The following is an 18,646-nucleotide window of genomic DNA, read 5'->3' as shown; positions in this document are numbered from 1 at the left end:
ACCTAACTGTCTGCTTTAACATGATGGTAGTTTTCCTCCTTCTGTCTTCTGGATCCCTGGAAATGTGGGTACACATGAGGCTCCCTCTGCCTCCTCCCACGGCCATATGAACTGCCGCCTCCTAGGAGAACCTGGCAGGGCTGGCAGTGCCCCCAGCTCCCCAGTTCAGCCCAGAAGGGGGCTGCTTGGACTCTGAGATTTCTCCCTTCACCTGCGGCTGCCTCCTGCCCCCATGACTACAGTGTGGTGAGCACTTTTTGGCACAAATTATGCCTCCCTGCATATACATCTTAGAGTTTTTTTTTTTTTTTTTAAGGAAAAAGCCATCTGTTGATGATTTATTTATCATATGGTATAAGTTCTCAAGCTGAAATTCCAGGTCTCTGCCCTATGAAAAACAAAACAGAAACAAAAACACTTTTTTGTCTTTGGGCAAGAAAAGCAGGGAGGCACTGGCAGTTTAATAAAGGGTAAGAGCCCTAGGCTAAAGCAGTGAATGGGAAAGCTAGGGGGAAGACCATGCACTAGGAAGCAGAAACCCAGGCGTGAGAAGCACAAGTCCTGGGTTCGACTCTCCTACCAGCCTCAAATTAGCCGCGGGACTCCAGGTGCCACTTGACTTCCTGAATCCCGCTGAAGCTCCCTGAATCTCAATGTCCTAATCTGTAGAAGAGGGGAAGGAATTTTTCACTCACAGGCTCATGTCAAGAATCAAATAAGATCATATAAACTGCAAAGTACTATCCACTTGTTAGTAATTTAGGGAGTGGGGGGACCTCCCAGCACCCTGATATCGCATCATGTGGGCTTCCCAAGTGTGAGGTTACACCGTGCCCCCATGTCACTCCCCTGTCTCAAACACCTAGAGGTTGACATCCAAATAAGAATATTAAAGTGACTCAGATTTATTATTTTTTTGAAATGGAGTCTCACTCACTCTGTCACCCAGGCTGGACTCGGCTCACTGCAACCACTGCCTCCCGGGTTCAAGTGATTCTTGAGCCTCAGCCTCCAAATAGCTGGGATTACAGGTAGTGCACCACCAGGTCCAGCTTTTTTTTTTTTTTTTTTGAGACAGAGTCTTGCTGTATCACCCAGGCTGGAGTGTAATGGTCCAATCTCAGCTCACTGCAACTCTGCCTCCTGGATTCAAATGATTCTCTCCTGTCTCAGCCTCCCCGGTAGCCAGGATTACAGGTGCATGCCATCACGCTTGGCTAATTTTTGTGTTTTTAGTACAGACGGGGTTTTGCTGTGTTGGCCAGGCTGGTCTCAAACTCCTGACCTCAGGTGTCTACCTGCCTCGGCCTCCCAAAGTGTTGGGATTATAGGCATGAGCCACCACACCCAGCCTAATTATTTGTATTTTTAGTAGAGACAGGGTTTTGCTATGTTGCCCAGGCTGGTCTTGAACTTCTGGCTTCAAATGATCTGCCTGCCTTGCCCTTTCAAAGTGCTGGGATTACAGGAGTGAGCCTCACACCCAGCTGACTTTGATTTTTTACTGGGACTGACCTTCTAATTAGCCCAGATTGGATCAATATTTGTGTATCCAGAAAGCCAGGTCGTCCCAAGTGTTCTCTGTACATTGTGGGCCCAGTAGGAGGCAGGGCTTATCCCACTGGAAGGTGGCAGTCTCGGGAGTCTTGGTAGTGGAGTCCCTGTGACACGGGGTCCAGGTGTCAATCTCTCTGTTGCCATTGGGCAGCCCAGGGCACACTGGTCGCATCTGTCCCCCGGGTGTAGGGTGCTCGTGGTCTACGGCTATGACCAGTGTGCCCTGGGCTTCCCAATGGCGACAGAGATGCCCTCTGCCCAGCTCCTAATTTTGCACTCAGGGCTGTGTGCCAAGGTGCCCACACTCTGCAGCTCCCGCCGGGATCCAGAGGGGCCTATGCAGGCTGTGCTCAGGGCCAGGACTGAGGCTACTGTCTCCAGGTGGCTCCACCCTTCAGTTTTGGGTGCTTCATAAAACTTTTCTTGAAGAATGACTCAGCACTCACGCTTAATACTTAATACAATGCACAGGCTGAAATGATCCCTCTGCCTGCTCCACCTGCTCCAAACCCTGATAAAACAGAAACTAGGGTGGGATCTCACATATGGTGTCTTCACTTTGCAGCCGGTGGATTTTTTAAAATGTGGAGGAGAAGGTGGGCGGCAAGACCAGAACTGAGAAATGACTCTTGCTTTTAGTTAGAGGGAGGGTGGCTGTGGGAAGTGTATTTCAATGCCATAAAAGTACCCTGTGAGGTTGCAAATTCTAAGTAATTCGATATGCATAACCCCAGCCTCAGCTGTGTGAGCTCCTCCCTTCTCTGTTCCCCATCACTCCCCCTTTTCCTTGTCCCAGAGTGTGAACCACACTGGTGTAGACATGGGGAAAGTCAAGTGGATTTTTGAGGAAGGGGGATCAGGCGTGTCGCCCAACAGACTGGAAAATACAGACTCAGTCTCTTCACCTTTCCTCTCACTGTGACCCTTTTTCTTAACCGTAGAGGGCTGACTTTGTTTCCTTGCTCAGGGAACCCGCCCCACTTTTAATTAAATTTCTCCCTGTAGACACTGTCTGGGAAGCTGAATGTCATCTTCCCTGGGCTTACCCGCCAGGCTTCTCTCATCCACATCTTCCAGCCTCTAGCCACATGGACCCCTCCGGAGTGTGTGTGTGTGTGGGGTGTGTGTGTGAACATTTTTCATGCTTGATGTGAGCCAGAAGAAAAATGAGCTTCTCTTTCTGATAAGTGTGGACCTGCCCACAGCACTAAATTTGGTTCTGCCGTCACCGGCGCCATGAAGCAGCAGCCTGGTTTAGAGGCTTGCCTTCAGTTTCAAACAATTTCTCCAGGCTCAGGTTACATGTGACCCATTCACAGAGCCTGGAGGCCATGGCTTCTCCAGTCCTCAGCACTAGAGACGGGGCTTTTGGTTCCCGCACAACTAGCATAGCCAGTGGAACCAGATGGGGGATGCTCTGAGGTTGCAGAGGCAGGAAGGCAAGCGGGGGAGAGCTTGGGCCTGGACAGAAGCATGATCTGGCTCCCTCCCCAGCTGTGAAATCTCTGAGCCTCAGTTTGCTTCTCTGCAAAATGAGGATAATAATCCCCACCTCGTTGGGACTGAGGATTAACGAGGCAATGGTTTTAGTAGAATAATCCACTGCTGCTATTATTATCAGCATCTTCGTATGGCAAAACTCATTTGGACCAATGGGGAGTGTGTTAAGTCAGTCTGAAGTAGGGCAAAGGAACAATTATAGAATGTTTTAAAGGAAATGTGGTTTTTATTATTTCCAAGTATATACAGTACTGGAACTGAGTAACTAGGAGGTGGAGAACTGACTTGATTTAAATAAGGAGAGCTCATTTGACATCGCCTGTTTGATTTCTCAGCATCCACCTGTGTTAATCAAGAGGGTTTTGAGCTATATATGTGCCCAGCTCTGTGACTGGAGAAGGAAAGTCACGTAAGACACAGTCCTTGCCTTCATAAGACGTGCAACCTGTGGGCAGATGAGTCCTACACAGGAAGCGGGGGCAAGAGGGGAACTGTGAGCACTGAGGAGCGCGGCTCTGCCACAGGTAAGAGGAAACGCGCAGCCTCTGGACCTTGAGTGTCAAGGCTGGGGAAAGCTTCAGGGAGGATGGACACTGAGGAAGGTCAGGGCGATTTACATATGGGGTAGGGCAGGGAGAGAGGGGCAAAGCTGCCATGGGTGAGCAAGGGGCAGAAAGAGCACGGTGTCTATGAAGGAGCCACAGGGCAGGCTGGCAGGAAGCAGGAGGTGGGACTGGGCAGGGAGGTGAGCCAAGGTGTGGGGACCCAGGCAGGCAGCTCGAGGCCAGCTTGGCTTAGCAGGTGATGCTCATGGCAGGACCACACGTGGAGAGGGCCAGGGCAGGTGACGGGGTTGCTCTGGGAAGAATTTGGCAATGGCACGCAAAACGGATTGGATATGAATTTTGGAACTGAAACAGGGAACAACTCATTGTTTCCATAAGGATCCGAGGGTGAGGTGATAAGGCCTAAAATCATGTTATCGCTGGTGAGAGTGTGACTGGAAAGAGAGGGGCAAACTGAGGCAATGCCTGGAAGAAACTGGCGGGTCTGTTCCAGGATGTGGAGGGGGAAGAGCTTGAGTCTCCACGGCTTGCCACACTGGGGACTGGAAGACGGCAAATTCCAGTGACCGAAGTGGACAGACCAGGTGGTAATGGGGGCAGCATTTTACTAAAACGCAAGGCTATGGACACCCAGGACTGGCACTCAAACCTGGCCACGCTGGAGAAAAGATGTGCCATTGCCAGGGTGGGGGTTACGCATACATCCTGAAATACCTCCCACCATCCATGCTCCGGAGAAACCCTCCATTCACAGGGTGAAGGCAAACTGACTTCAGCCCCGCTCTGGCTCAATTCAAATTCCAGGTGCAAGCAGTTCAATTAATGAGTCTGCCCCGTGCCTTTGCCACCAAACAGTCATCAGAATATTACACCATCCAAGTCAATGCCTGGCTTTAATTTAATCACTCATGCCTTAATCAATTCCTGTCACATGCTAAACGCTGTAAGTGGTGGGGAGAGGTTGCTCCTGGGCATAATTAGAATATGAGATTCTGTACCAAGTCCCTGTCTGGTTAGGAAGAAACTGAAAACTCCAGAAAAATGGAAAAGCTCCCAGGAAATTCTATGTAAGGGTCATGACTTGAGCTCAGAAGGAAGTCCCAGCCCTTCCCCAGAGAAGTCAGCACTGGCAGGGGCTGGAAATCACTTGAGGTCATGCTCAAGGCACCGCCACCCACTGTCTTGCATCCTGGTTTGGGTCTCCTTCCTTCTAAAGCAGGGGACAGACAAGATCAGTGCAGGCTGTTCTGTGGCCACCCATGCATCCCTCCTGGGCACAGACCTTGCTGGCTCAGCCCTCACCCCTAGGAACCAGCTGCACAGTCTGGCACTAAGGGAGCCAGGTGGCAGCAGCTATACTATTTCAGGTCAGGCTAAAGTCAGCCCACCAAAGACTTCAGATCAGCACCCGACTGCGGCTCCCGGGAGGCATCCCCTAGTCCTGCAGCACTTTTGAGAAGCTCAAAGGAATTCTCTTAAGTTGTTTTATTTCAGTTCTATGACTATGAGAAGAGAAGAGAGACCACATTATCATCCATTCTGAGGGGGAAGACAGCATAATCTCCATTTCTCAGATGGAAATATGGAGGCATGGGAAACCTTAATCTTGGCCAAAAACCTCTTAGTTGACAAATGAATTCAGGGCTTGGCAACCCTAAGCAGCCAGTGATAACAGGGGCCCACAAAATGAGGGTGTGGCTCGCTTCTGGAATTCAGTCTTGCTGGTAACAAATGATAAGATCTTTCTTAAAGTCTTTTTATTTTTATTTTTTTAACCTGGCCCAGACTGTCAACTTATAACATGAATCCTACTGATTAAAAATTTTTTCTTGCATTTCTCATCCGCCATCAAACATTGGTTCATGATTATTTATAGCACTTTAGTGACATTGAAAGGGATTTATTTCAATTTATTCAGTCTTTATTAACACTCCACAGGGAACAGAGTGCAGCTACCGCTGGCCTTTTCTCAGGCACAGCTGAGATGCTAAGAAGGGAGGAACTTCACCACTAAAGGAAGAACTGAACCTGGTGGAGAGAAGCCCAGGACGCAAGTTATCTCGATAGGATTATCCGGGAAAAATATTAAATAGGTTTTAAGAAGGTTCAGGTGAGTTTATGAATGATCACTCCTTTATTCAAGCGGATTTAGGGATGTTCTGCAAAATCCTCTGTTTCTAAGCTGGCCTCATGGAAAGCGGCGGCAGAGGCAGAGGCTGAGCCGCTGCACCGGGGATTGGGGCCAGTGGGGAATTTCCCCTGCTCATAGGGAAAAGACAAGACAGAAAACGGATGGTGGGAGGGCCGGTGACTCTTCCAAACGGCTATTCCTGATGTTTCCTGGCAGTGAGCAGCTATGAAAGGGACAGGTTCATATGTGTCTATACCATGATTTTTGCTGTGCTCCAATGTTACAGGAGGTTACAGACAACAGTTTTATTTGCCTATATAACCTTTGCTTGGCTTATTAACACGCTGATTTAAATTCTGATGCATTGTCAAGTAGAAAGCTGTTCAGGTTTTCAGCAAGCCCAATATAAAAAATCCAGGCATGCAACAAATAGGTAGTGAATATTCACATTTAAATACATGTAAATATAAATAGAATTTTTAAAAAATGTTTAGAGACAGGACCTTGCTGTGTTACCCAGGCTGGAGTGCAGTGGGACAATCATAGTTCACTGTAGCCTTGAACTTCGGGCTCAAGTGATCCTCCTGCTTCAGCCTCCCAAGTAGACAGGGCTACAGAAGCATGCCATCACGCCCAGCTAATTTTTAGTTTTCTTTTGTAAAGACAGGGTCTTGCTTTGTTGCCCAGGCTAGTCTCAGACTCCTGGCTTCAAGCGATCCTCCCACAATGCTGGGATTACAAGTGTGAGCTACCGAGCCTGGCCTCATTTATATACATATAAAACCAAAGAGAATCTTTTTTTTTTTTTTTTTTTTTTTTGAGATGAAATCTTGCTCTGTCATCCAGGATAGAGTACAGTGGCACAATCTCGGCTCACTGCAACCTCCGCCTCCCGGGTTCAAGCCATTCTCCCGCCTCAGCCTCCTGAGTAGCTGAGACTACAGGCACCTGCCACCACGCTTGGCTAATTTTTTGTATTTTTAGTAGAGACAGGGTTTCACCGTGTTAACCAGGATGGTCTCAATCTCCTAACCTTGTGATCCACCCGCCTCCGCCTCCCAAAGCGCTGGGATTACAGGCGTGAGCCACCGCGCCCGGCCTGCCTGATGTTGCCGTGATTACCCAAGAAGTCTCTTTTTGAGGAATAGGCCATGGTAGAGGGATGAGGTAAGACAATAGTTTGCTGCCAGCATTCAATTAAGAACAACTGGAACAGGCACCCCTGAAGTGACCTGCAAATCAATGGGAGAACTGGATCCGATCCAGGACAACTCTGTTGACACACGATTTAGAATGTTGGCTGCAATTCAGGAGGAGGAGCTGTCCTTTACGCTGGGGGACGAGCACCGTCCCATGGTTCCATGAATTGGTCCTTCCCAGCACTTTGTTCTTGGCATTCTGTGGCATCTGCAGATAACGTGACAAGCAATTATGGATCCGGGGGTCTTCTAATATCCTTGCTATCCCAGGGAGGCGGATACAAGGATGCAAGTGCATCCCTGGACTTTTTGTGGTACAACTGCAGATGTAGATCCCAAGCCAACATCACCAGCCTTCTCAGTAAAACGGAAAACTGGGCCATAGGCTGGAAGGAAAACCAGCAGCTGGGACCAGAGATAATTATGTCCCTCTTCTCTTTGATGCCTGGATTTAGCAGTAGGGTGGATGAGGCCAAAGGAGAGGAATGAATGAAACGTTATTATCAATGGTTTCAGATTTAATTCTCACTCGCTGATTTAAAACTGTTTTTAGTATTGGACATTGATCTAAGACTCTTTCCTCAGGGGAGTTAATATAAGAAAGGGAATTTAAACTTATTTTCAGTCTGATGGAGAGGATTTTGTAGTGCCCTCTTAAGTTGGGATTCCATGTGAATGACTTCAAAGTGCTGTGCTAGTCCTGGCAGACAGACGGAAGACAGGCGGGGAGGACGCCCACCTTTTACTTATTTAAAAGTTTCCCCAGTAGGTGTTCTTCTGATACCCTGTACGAATAAGACATGAAGGTCTGTCAACATGCAAGGCTGGGGTCCTCACAGCCTGATCTGCAGTTAGGACTGCCTCTTACCATAGCCCAGCACTTCCTAAAGGTCACCTGTGCCCATTCAAAATCTTCTACGTACACCAGACTTGCTATAATAATCACATACCCTAACTAAGGTGCAAGCTGGCCAGGCATGGTGGCTCCCGCCTGTAATCCCAGCACTTTGGGAGGCCGAGGTGGGTGGATCACCTGGGTCAGAAGTTCAGGACCAGCCTGGACAACATGGCATAACCCCATCTCTACAAAAATACAAAAATCAAATGAGCATTATGGTGTGTACTTGTAGTCCCGGCTACTGGGGAGGCTGAGGCAGAATTGCTTGAACCCAGGAGGTGGAGGTTGCAGTGAGCCGAGATCGCACCACTGCACTCGAGCCTGGGCGACACAGCGAGACTCTGTCTCAATAAATAAATAAATAAATAAATAAATAAATAAATAAATAAAGTGCAAGCTGAGGGAATACAAGTGCAGAGGGAAGGATAAGCTCTTCAAATCATTCAATGATTTTAAGAAAATTAAGTTGAATGTTTTAGAAAGACTTCACAAAGGTGAGTAATATTTACTATCAAACAGGATGGTAAAGACCATGCAAAAAAAGAAAAAAGTAAAATCCCTGAGGGATTCTGCATTCAGATGACTCCACAATATAAATCCAAAATCCAAACTGAAATCGGAAGACCCAGACAGTGCATTATTAATATGGCACAGGCAAGAGAGACACGAAATTTCAACTGGCTGATCAGACACCAAGAGAAGACCTGGGCCCTGTGTCAAAAGATGGGTGAACGAATTTACATTTATATAGTTTCAGTTAAAGTAAAATCTTGAAAATCTATGTGTATCATTTACATTATTTTCTGATGTAATGACTTTTTAAAACTGATATATTGTTACTCAGTCTTGATTTAAGGGATAAGAAGGCTTCTTAGGCCTAATTTATTAATTCATAAATGACTATACTTATTGGATACATGGAATTCCTAAGATTCAGTACACCACAAGTTTGCTTTATTTAACCCTTTTCTACTCTACTCTCAACCGACCACCCTGAAACCTGTTCGCCAGTTTACCAACGTCAGCACTCCGTTGAATTACTTCATTTGTAAAATCTCTTCTTCACCTCCTTCGCCTTCCCTGACTGCCATTACTTTCTTAATCAGCCCTCACTTTTTATTCAACAAGTAAACTGGAAAGATCTCTGAACCCAATGTACTAAGCCAGGTCACCCTTCCCGGGATGACTGGAGGGAGGGCAGGTCGGTTTGGGCTGGTGGAGAGCATGCAGTTTATTCCTGGCATGGAGTGGATTTCAGGAAGAATATGAAGCAGGGACAGCAGATGACAAATCTCCGCTTGCCTGTGGCAAGAGTTCTGTGTGTACATTTAAACATGGGTGTGTGAGGCCGGGCGCGGTGGCTCAAGCCTGTAATCCCAGCACTTTGGGAGGCCGAGATGGGCGGATCACGAGGTCAGGAGATCGAGACCATCCTGGCTAACACGGTGAAACCCCGTCTCTACTAAAAATACAAAAAACTAGCCGGGCGAGGTGGCGGGCGCCTGTAGTCCCAGCTACTCAGGAGGCTGAGGCAGGAGAATGGCGTAAACCCGGGAGGCGGAGCTTGCAGTGAGCTGAGATCCGGCCACTGCACTCCAGCCTGGGCGACAGAGCGAGACTCCGTCTCAAAAAAAAAAAAAACAAAAAAAAAAAACATGGGTGTGTGCAATTTTCAGAGGGTCCACGTCTGCCCAAAGTTTGGCTGCAGGGGAGCTGGGCAGTTACCCACTTTTCCTAACTTGATCCCTACTCAGTGTAACAATTTATCTGTACAACTGATTCCATCACCAGGGTCTTTAGACCCCTCTGCTCATTCAGCCAATCACAAGCACTTATCCATAGGACACTGCCAATGATGCGATTTACTGAGCAGTTACTATGTGTAGGGCCCTGGTGAGTACCAGGTTAGCTTGTTTGAACCCCATGGCAACCCGTGAGACAGGCACCATCATACTCCAAGTTATGGATGACAAAAAACTCTCCAAACAGCTAAACAACATGGCTTAGGTCCCACAGTGAGCAGGGAGCTGGGAGTTATGTCCAGGAGGCCCAATCAGAGCCTGCCTCCTTAACCATTAGGCCAAACTGCCTCCACATGCAGGACACTGCCCTGCACTGGGGACCTGGGGGAAGGGTAACAGTGTCTGCCCTTGAGCTGCTCCCAAAACTTCCTTGAATAGCCTTGGCACAAAATGCATTTCTTGGGGACTCGCTGACATGGTGTTTGGATTTTTATCAGGTCCCTGATTGGGCTCAGCATGGAGCCTGATGAAATATGAAAAAAGCAAAGAAAATTAAGGGAATATACCTGGAAATTGTTCCAGTTTGTATTTTGCTGATGCCCATTGTATCTGCATGCTTACAGAAAGCTTCCTAACCGGAGAACCCAGAAAGCTCAAAACCTGTCCTGGGCCAGCCTCAAACTCCTCCTCATACTCAGGTGGGAGCCATCTGGGCAGGCAGGGCACCTGGCAGAGGTGGCAGGAGCATGGCATCTGGAGACAGGAAAGGAATTCTTGGACAGCAACCTCTTTGGCAAGGCAACAGGGGCGAGACAGAGGATTCTCAGGTAGCCCCAAGGCACCATAGTATAATGGAATATTTATTGCAAAGCCTGGGCCCCAGGAAGTGAGAAAAGCCTCCCGGGCCTATCTTTGCCAAGGGATTCTTACATGAGGACTTGCCTATGCCCACCCAACTCAACCCACACCCACAATCTCAGAGCTGGCCTCATCAGTGGGCACCAACGCTTTTACCTTGCCGAGGTACAGAACCTAAGCTGGGCATCTGATGTCCCTAAACCACAGAGACTTGACTTGGCCACACTGAATCTACATCTTGATCCCCCAGTCTTGATTTCCAGCCTTCCCTGGGTCAATCAAACCAGCTGCCCCTTCATCTGGCAGATCAGTCCAGAAACCCTGCATTAGGGAGTAGAAGTTTAAGGACCTTGGGAAGAGATATTTGCTCTTTGTTTTATAAACAGAGCACCAAGGTAGAGTGAAATGCCTTGCTCTCTGTGTCGGGGCCAGATAAGAAATTGAGAGCTTTAAACTCCACATCTCCCTAAACTTATTCTGGGTCATGCTCCAATTACAGACTCTTGTAAAAGTTCATTTGTGAAACAGTGGTTTTAGAATCAATATCTACTGGGTCAATGTTATAGATCATATTTGGGTTCCCAGACTAGTCCACAATGGCCAAGTAAACCCACGTGTGGCTGAGAGGGGAGGGAGCTAGTGGCAGGCACCCAGCTCCACCACCCACTGGCTCTATGACCTTTAGCAAGTTACTAACCCTCTCTGTGCTTCAGTTTCCCCAGCATGGAGATAATAACAGCACCTGCTACATAGGGGAATTGTTGTGAGGATTAAATGAGATAATCTGAGACAAGCACTTAGAACAGGGCTCCTAGAAGACAATCAATGAATGTAATTAAGGTAGCAATGCCAGTGTCAGCCCCAGCAGTGGTAACACTGGGGTTGGGTCATATTTTGATGTAGGAGACTGTCCTGTGCCATGTAGGATGTTCAGCAGCATCCCTGGCCTCTATCTACGAGATGTCAGTAGCACCCTCCTCAAGTTGTGAAAATAAAAACATCTCTCTAGACATCTCAGTGGCCCCCAGGTGAGAAGCATGGTTTTACAGGCAAACAGCTGAGAGTCCCTGCTGGAACATGAGGGCTCCTCTCTCTGCTGCAGCCCAGCTGGTGAGGCTGCAGGCTTCTCTCCCCATCACCTGCTGAGGTGCCCCCCAAACGCCAGCTCCCTGTCACTAGTGGAAGCGCCTAACTCCTGGGCATGGCAAGTTAGGAATGACCAGGGGGCTGTTTCTGGGAGTGTGAAGGGGCTTTGGGGGTCTCTGAACACGGTGATGAGGAAAGTGGTGGCGGAGGAAGGAGCAGAGTCAAATGTGGTTTCCCACCCGCTTCCCACCGACCTACTGCACCAAGTACCAAAAGGTGCCAGGGCAGGGTCTTCCTTCCCTAGGGTAGAGGGTGGTCTCTCTCCTTTCCTCTCATCTTCACCTCTGGCCAATAAGAGGGAGGTGGGCCATAGGGACCAGGCTATGGGAGTGCTGCAGTGGGGAGGGGGAGGGGGCGGGAGGAGGTGGCCCAAGAGCACAGGCAGCTAAGCATCACTGGGACACAGGGCTGGGATAGACTGAACTGAGTTTGTCCCCAGACCTTCCTTCTGCCGTGACCATAAATAAAGCCCCACCTTCTGTTTCTCTTAACCTGTGTTTCCCCATTTATCCTTCATGGATAAAATCCATTTGGTATGGACCGGATACCTCTTGTATGTCTAGCACTGTATTAGGCCCCTACGGTTGTTTTTACTTGTTTTTGAGTGAGTCTTTTTCAAGGAGGGAGTAAGGAAGATGCTAAATAAATACATCAATAGAAGGCAAGGTCCAGTTGGAAAATTATAACATGTCCAATTGGAAAAACAACATGTGTTTGTACATGTAGCCACAGAGCCACTGAAGCCACACACATAAATGCTGAGGGAAAGTGGAATAAAACACGTTTCTTAAAATTTTCAACAAATGGACTGTATCAACGGATGTTAAAAAGGCAGAAGGAAAAACACATTAAATGCTGAGGGAAAGTGGAATAAAACACGTTTCTTAAAATTTTCAACAAATGGACTGTATCAACGGATGTTAAAAAGGCAGAAGGAAAACCACAATCTTATCACATCTCCAGGCTGGCACTGACCTCCAAGGGCATGAGGGTCAAAGGGCCCCTTTAATAGAAAGGCCTCTTTTTCCAACCGGAATAAATCTAACCTTTCCTCAATCAAACCAATTCTAAGTTTTCTAGCAATTTATGGGCAGGTATCCATTTCTTTTGTTCCTCTCAGAGGAGCAGTGCCTGATATTAGAAACCACTTAAAAGCCACGCCCTTCCAGCAGGAACAGTCATGGACTGTCACTCATCCAAAAACCAGCAAAGCCAACAAGCCCCTTCCCCAAATCGTCTAAAGGTGAACCCAAGAGCCAAGCCGGGTTATTGCTGTATAAATATCTGTTAGGGAGGCAAACTTGGCCAAGGAATGGATGAGCTTCAAGGGTCACTCCAGACCTGCCTAGCGGGGGTGGGGGCGGGGGACACACTTATCTGTTTATCCATTTATTTATTTATGTAGAGGGAGGATTTGGAGATGGAAAATAAACAATTCTTATATAGTAAATATAAGCAGCCATCGCAAAACACAAAATGACACCCTAGAATCAACCGCGGTAGGAAAGACATTTCCCTGTCTCCTGTAGGATGGGTCAGTTAAGGGGGCAGGGGGGATCAGATATAACTCAAATTGGTCCTGCTGAGCCTGGAGCCTGAGCGCGCAGAGGGGTGAGCTGGGCAGTCGCTGTCCGAGCCCCCATCATCCCTTCCAACCCGGACCATTCTGAGACGGAGGTTTGGAGTTACAGGTGTGTGAGCGCCAGAGGGTGAGAGCAGTCGCTCGGAATGTAAGAGCTCCCGCCTGCTGGGGATGGGGAGGAGTCGTCGATGGCCCCGGGATCCGTGCCCAGACATTTCCAGAGGCAAGCACCCCACCGTCATCCGCGCCAAAGCTGCATCCCTCGAGGACCTGGAGCGAAGCCATCTCCTTAAAGCGCGCACAGAGTCAGGATGGAGTTTCCTAATTGTTGCACGAAGGACCGTCCCCCTGAGGTTTCTCCATTAACAGCAGCCCCCTCCTTCCCCGGCCTTGCCCACCGCAGTGGCCCAACCAAAGCGCCAACACATTTCAAAATGGAGCGAAATCGCAGAAGCGCGGATTGTGCTTTGTTCCCAGCATTGGGCTAAATGCGCTCATCCCCACCGGGCTCCCTTTCCTCCAACGGCAGCAGGTGACATCTCTGCTCGAGATGGCAATAGGCAGCCTTGACCGTGGGCTCCCCTTTTCCAGGGCCGTCCCGAGACCCTCACTCCATCTGGAACCGGAATCCCGCGCCCAGCTCTGTCTGGGGGCGAGGGAGGAGAGAAGATGCTTGAACTGACCCCTGAGCCGCTCTGCAACCCCTCGCGGTGGCTCAGCCATGCGGGAAGCCTCGCAGCACTCAGGCTCCAGCCCTCGACGCCACCGTCGAGGAAGGTCAGCCTGGTCCCGGGCGGGCTCTAGTTCCCCAGTCAAGCCATTCCCCGGAAATTCAGATCAACCTGGGCAGCCCGCGTGGAGGATTCAGCTCCTAGATGCTCGTTCGTCTCAGAAGTGCGCCCCCCCGCACCAGTTTTCAGCGATAGAATTAACCAGAAAACGGCGCGTACCAGGTTCATCACAGGAGGGCGAGGCTCGGATGCCTTGGCCAGGAGTTCTCCTTGCAGCCCCAGACTCGGTTTTGGGGGTACGGTGAACTTGGATACGGGTGAAATCCCGCATTTACGATAAATAATATTAATCAGTACAGACATAATATTAATAAAAATACACCCAAGGGCTGCCTATCTGCGGCCGCCAGAGGCCAATTAGAGTCTCAGGTGCAGGGGTTGGGGGCTTCCTCCCGTGTCCTCCAGGAGGCCAACTGGGCGCGGCCCCGCCTACCCCAGGGTCCCCAATCTCCCCAGGGAAGGGGTGGGGCCAGCCCCAAGGTCCCCTCTCCGGACGCCTGTGGTTCCCATGGCAATTCCCCCTCTGTGCCCCCTCCAGTGGGCTCAGAAAAATGGGTGTGGCCGCAGCACCAGTAACCTTATGCCCCCTCCTCACATTCTCCCGCCAGGCGAAGCAACAGGGCGTAAAGCTGGAGAGGCCCCACCGGGGCTCCCCACCCATCCCCGAATGGGTAGCCAGCGTCCCTCGTTGGGCAACCTGGTGTGGCTTGGCCCTCAGGACACTCGGGGTGTTGGGAGGGGCGTGATCCCTCTGCCGCCGCCCGCAGCGCAGCACGGAGACTCGAATCCCATCCCTTCAGAAGCTTCCTGGCGCCCGCAGACTCCGAGACGAGGCTGCGCGCGGTCACGCCCGTTCCATGCGTGCCGGGGGTCGGGGGGTTGACTCGGGTTCGTCGACCCCAGCAAGCCTCGAGATCCAACAATGGGCTCGGAAATGAGGAACGAAAAAGGAAAGAGGTGCTTGGGGGTGGGGGGAGGTTGGCTAAACACCCTCAGAATAAAAGCCAGAAACCAGGGCTGGGAGCGCAGATCACGTAACCTCTACAGACAAAGCAAAGAGCCCCCGAAGAAGGTGCTGGGTGAACGCCCCCAGCGCTCACGCCCGCAGCAGCAAAACGCCAAGATTTCAGCGCTGATTGTCCCCCTCCCTTTAATGCCAGGCCCCGCCCTGTCCTACGAAGCCCGGCCACCCGGTTTGGCATGGCACCGTAAAGACGTGACACGCCGAAAAAAGATGGCACCTCGGGAGTGGGAGGAGGCACAGCCTATCCTCCCCCCTCCTCGCCCACCAGGATCCACACCCACTGCCGCAGTGAGGGGCGAGCCCTGCGCGCCAGCCCCGCGCCTCCGGCAGGGAGCGCACACGCCGGGCACCCTGCGCGCGGAGCGCTGAGAAAGAAACCCGCCCCGAGATGCACCTGCAGCCCCGCGCCCGTCAGTGCATGGCTGCTGCTGTGCCTGCCCGCGAGCGGGGACCGGCGGCCGCCGACTCCGTCCACATCGCCAGGCCAGGTGACCCCTGCCTTTGCGAGCGTGCACACTGGGATCCTCGCACTGTTCTCAGGCACGGCGCTGCTCGCGTCTCTGTGCCAGGCGTGCGCAGGGGGAAGGGCAACTAAAGTGACAGCGCCTGGACCCCTCCCCATCTCCTCGATTCCTCCCAGCCCCCAAATGTCCCCTACGGGTTTCTGAAGGAGGAAAAGGGGAGGGGGCCGGCCCCCGCCTAAAATCAGGGGCAGTGAAGGCCCTGTCGGAATCACTGCTCGGGAGGTAAAGGGAGGGGCGTGCAGGGAGTCAGTCATCTTTTCTAGAACCCGATCCACATCTTCCTTAGGGCTGATGGCGAACAGCGGCAGGGACAGCGGATTTCAGGTTCGGTTTCGGGGGTCGTTATCGGACCCCTCCCCCCCACGCACGCCCATTGCGGCAAAAGACTGCGGTCGAGAGTGAAGGGCAGCCCCCTCCCCCAAGTCACCGCCGCCGCGCCCCACCCTGCCGGCACGGCCTCCACCTGGGGTCGGCGCGAAGCGGGTGAAGACCCTCCAGCACACACACACGCGCGCACTCAGGCGTGCGTGCATCCCTTGCTCACGTCCCTTTCCAGGCCGCCCTGGCCCCAGCCCCCGAGCAGGGGAGGCAAGGAGGGGCCCTGCGGTCGCCCCGACCGATGCCCGGCGCACGAAGCCCCAGTCTGTGGAGGCTGAGGGCGAGGGGCGGCGGCGCAGGGGTGCACAGGGGCGGACGGCGAGGCAGATTTCGGAGCCGCGGCGCTTACCTGATAGTCGACAGAGGCGAGGACGGGAGAGGACAGCGGAGGAGGAGAAGGTGGCTGTGGTGGCGGCGGCAGAAGGTGGGCGGTGGCAGCGGCGCTGCTGTTGGTGCCGGAGCTGGTGGGTGGCGGTGACTGCGAGGGCGCGCGCCGGCGAAGAGGGCGCGTTCCCGAGGCCGGCAGGCGGCGCAGGCGCGAGCAGCGGGAGCGCGAGCCTCCCCAGGGGAGGGGGCGGGCAGCCCGGCCTCCGCGGGAGCCTTCTCCTCCGGCCACCAGTGGGCGCGCGCGAGCGCCCTGCCGCTCGGCTGTCCGGCGCCTCCCGGCTGGTTCCTCTCGGCGCTGCCCTTTCCCGGTGCCCCTCCCCCTACGCCTCAGGCCGCGGCGCTGACCGCAGCGCGCACGCGCGTTCCATGGCGCACGCGCACTCTCCGCCTCCCATAGCTGGAGCCTTTGTCTCGTTGGAGGGGTGGGTGTCTTCCTTCGGGCCCTGCGGGGTCGGGGCAAGGCCAGTGACTCCGCCAGTGGGTCCCCTGCCCCTTTCCTTTCAGTCAGCCTGAGGCGGTGTCCTCTCCTGGAGAGGTCCTGAGCGACCTTCCACGTGGCCAGCTCCCCAGTCCGCCCACCCCGACCCTCCGAGTCCCGAAATCGCCCCCCTGGCTAAGGTCGCTTTTCCCCAGGCTGCTTCCTTTCTCCTTGCTTTTTTCCCATCTTTTTTGTTACTGACCAAGGTGAATCCTTTCCTTAACAAATTCACTTAAAGCAAGCTAACTCAGTTACAATACAGTAGAACTGTACTTTAAAAAAAAGTATTTGGATCTATGATGTATGTAACCGTGACGCTAGAAAAGAAATCTTAAATTAGACCAAATTGAAATAGTGCTTAACACATCGCAGAACATTTGCACACACAGTTATTTGTATCACGTCTTTTGAAACATCTTTATGCTGTAAGTAGAGTTTGAAGTCTGAATGTTTAAGGGCCAGCTGGAGATTGTCCCCTGGAAGAGGCATCTCAGCCTGAAACTGACCAGTGGTCCTCATTCTACTGGTCACCCAGGCCCCAAGCTTCGGCCTTAGCTTGGATTTTTCATTTCCCCAACGTCAAATTTAAGCCCTGGCAGTGGGCGGATTTCTATGTATGGGGGTTTAGGGCAGCCGTCTCCTCCTAGGGAGATGGGAAGTTGTCTTGAAGCTCCAATTTGCATGGTTCTTACATTATTTTTTAAAAACCAACATATGTTATAGATTAATAGAAAAAGCAAGTAAAATGCTTTATTCACACTGAGTTTCTGGAACTGACCTTTTTCTTTCTTTCTTTTTTTTTTTATCCATATTAACTTTATTTTTAAACAGAGGGGCATATATCCAAAGAAGTAGGAGTGAGAACCACCGTGGGGGCTTGCTGAAAGCGATCTGCCCTAGCCTTCTGACTTCAGAATGTCTCATGAGCCAATGGCCTGGGGATGGAACTGCCCCTTGATGGTGTACACCTTAGAAAAGTCAATGGAATTGACCTTTTTTTGGAGACAAGGTCTTGCTCAGGCTGGAGTGCAGTGGCACAGTCATAGCTCATGGCAACCTTGAACTCCTGGGGCTCAAGCAATCTTCCCAACTCAGCCTTCTGAGTTGCTGGGACTACAGGTGGGCACCACCACACCTGGCTAACTTTCTTTTTTTAGAGAGGAGGTCTTGCAATGTTGCCCAGGCTGCTGCTCTCTAACTCCTGGGCTCAAGTGATTCTCCCACCTCAGCCTCCCAAAGCATTGAGATTACAGGCATGAGCCACTGCACTCAGCCTGGAATTGACTTTTTGTTGTTGTTCTAACTGCCACCATCCTAGTTCAAGACCTCTATCTTCGTTCTGGACATGTAAGGACCTTAGTGATCTCCTTGCTCTCCAATTTCTCCCTATATCAGCCCACCCTGCAACCCCTAGTTAGATCAGTATCCAGAAGTGATCATTTTATTTATTTATTTATTTTTGTTTTTTTGTGTTTGTTTTGTTTTTTTGAGATGGGGTCTCACTCTGTTGCCCAGGCTGGAGTGTAGTGGCACGATCTTAGCTCACTGCAAGCTCTGTTTCCCGGGTTCAAGCAATTTTCCTGTCTCAGCCTCCCAGCTACTGGGATTACAGGCACGTGCCACCACTCCTGGCTAAATTTTGTATTTTAGTAGGATGGGAATTCACCATGTTGGCCAGGCTGGTCTCGAACTCCTGACCTCAGGTGACCCAAGCATCTCAGCCTCCCAAAGTGCTGGAATTACAGGTGTGAGCCACCACGCCTGTCCCAGATCATTTTAATTATGGCAATCTCTTGCTCAAAAATATGTAAAAGCTTCTAACTGCCTCCTAAATGAGGTTCAACCCCTTAGTTTAGCTTCCAAGTGCCCCCCCGTTCCCCCAACC

At 51.1% G+C, this 18,646-nt stretch overlaps 1 protein-coding gene and 1 long non-coding RNA gene across 51 annotated transcripts in view; one reads left to right on the top strand and one right to left on the bottom strand.

Moving 5' to 3' along the window:
• MAPT (microtubule associated protein tau) overlaps positions 1 to 16,378 on the bottom strand; it is a 132,291-nt gene extending 115,913 nt beyond the window's left edge. For 40 of the 50 annotated variants that reach the window (XM_065531774.2, XM_065531781.2, XM_065531779.2 and 37 more), the window contains exon 1: positions 16,246 to 16,378. The gene's annotated coding sequence lies outside the window, so the exon portion shown is untranslated. Of the gene's footprint in view, positions 1 to 580; positions 664 to 14,667; positions 14,793 to 15,388; positions 15,559 to 16,245 lie in introns of those variants that run through there. The other 10 variants (XM_065531776.2, XM_074020006.1, XM_074020018.1 and 7 more) reach the window with 3 other exon arrangements.
• Positions 15,303 to 17,524, top strand: LOC141408838 (uncharacterized). The gene is made up of 2 exons (XR_012425986.1): positions 15,303 to 15,482; positions 15,805 to 17,524. It is a non-coding gene; the product is annotated as an uncharacterized lncRNA (long non-coding RNA).
• Positions 17,525 to 18,646: the final 1,122 nt, after the last annotated feature.

This window comes from Macaca fascicularis, chromosome 16 (genome assembly GCF_037993035.2).
Source record: "Macaca fascicularis isolate 582-1 chromosome 16, T2T-MFA8v1.1".
Taxonomy (NCBI): Eukaryota; Metazoa; Chordata; class Mammalia; order Primates; family Cercopithecidae; genus Macaca; species Macaca fascicularis.
The sequence above is the reverse complement of the archived record's forward strand: the minus strand, read 5'-3'. Positions and strand labels throughout refer to the sequence as shown.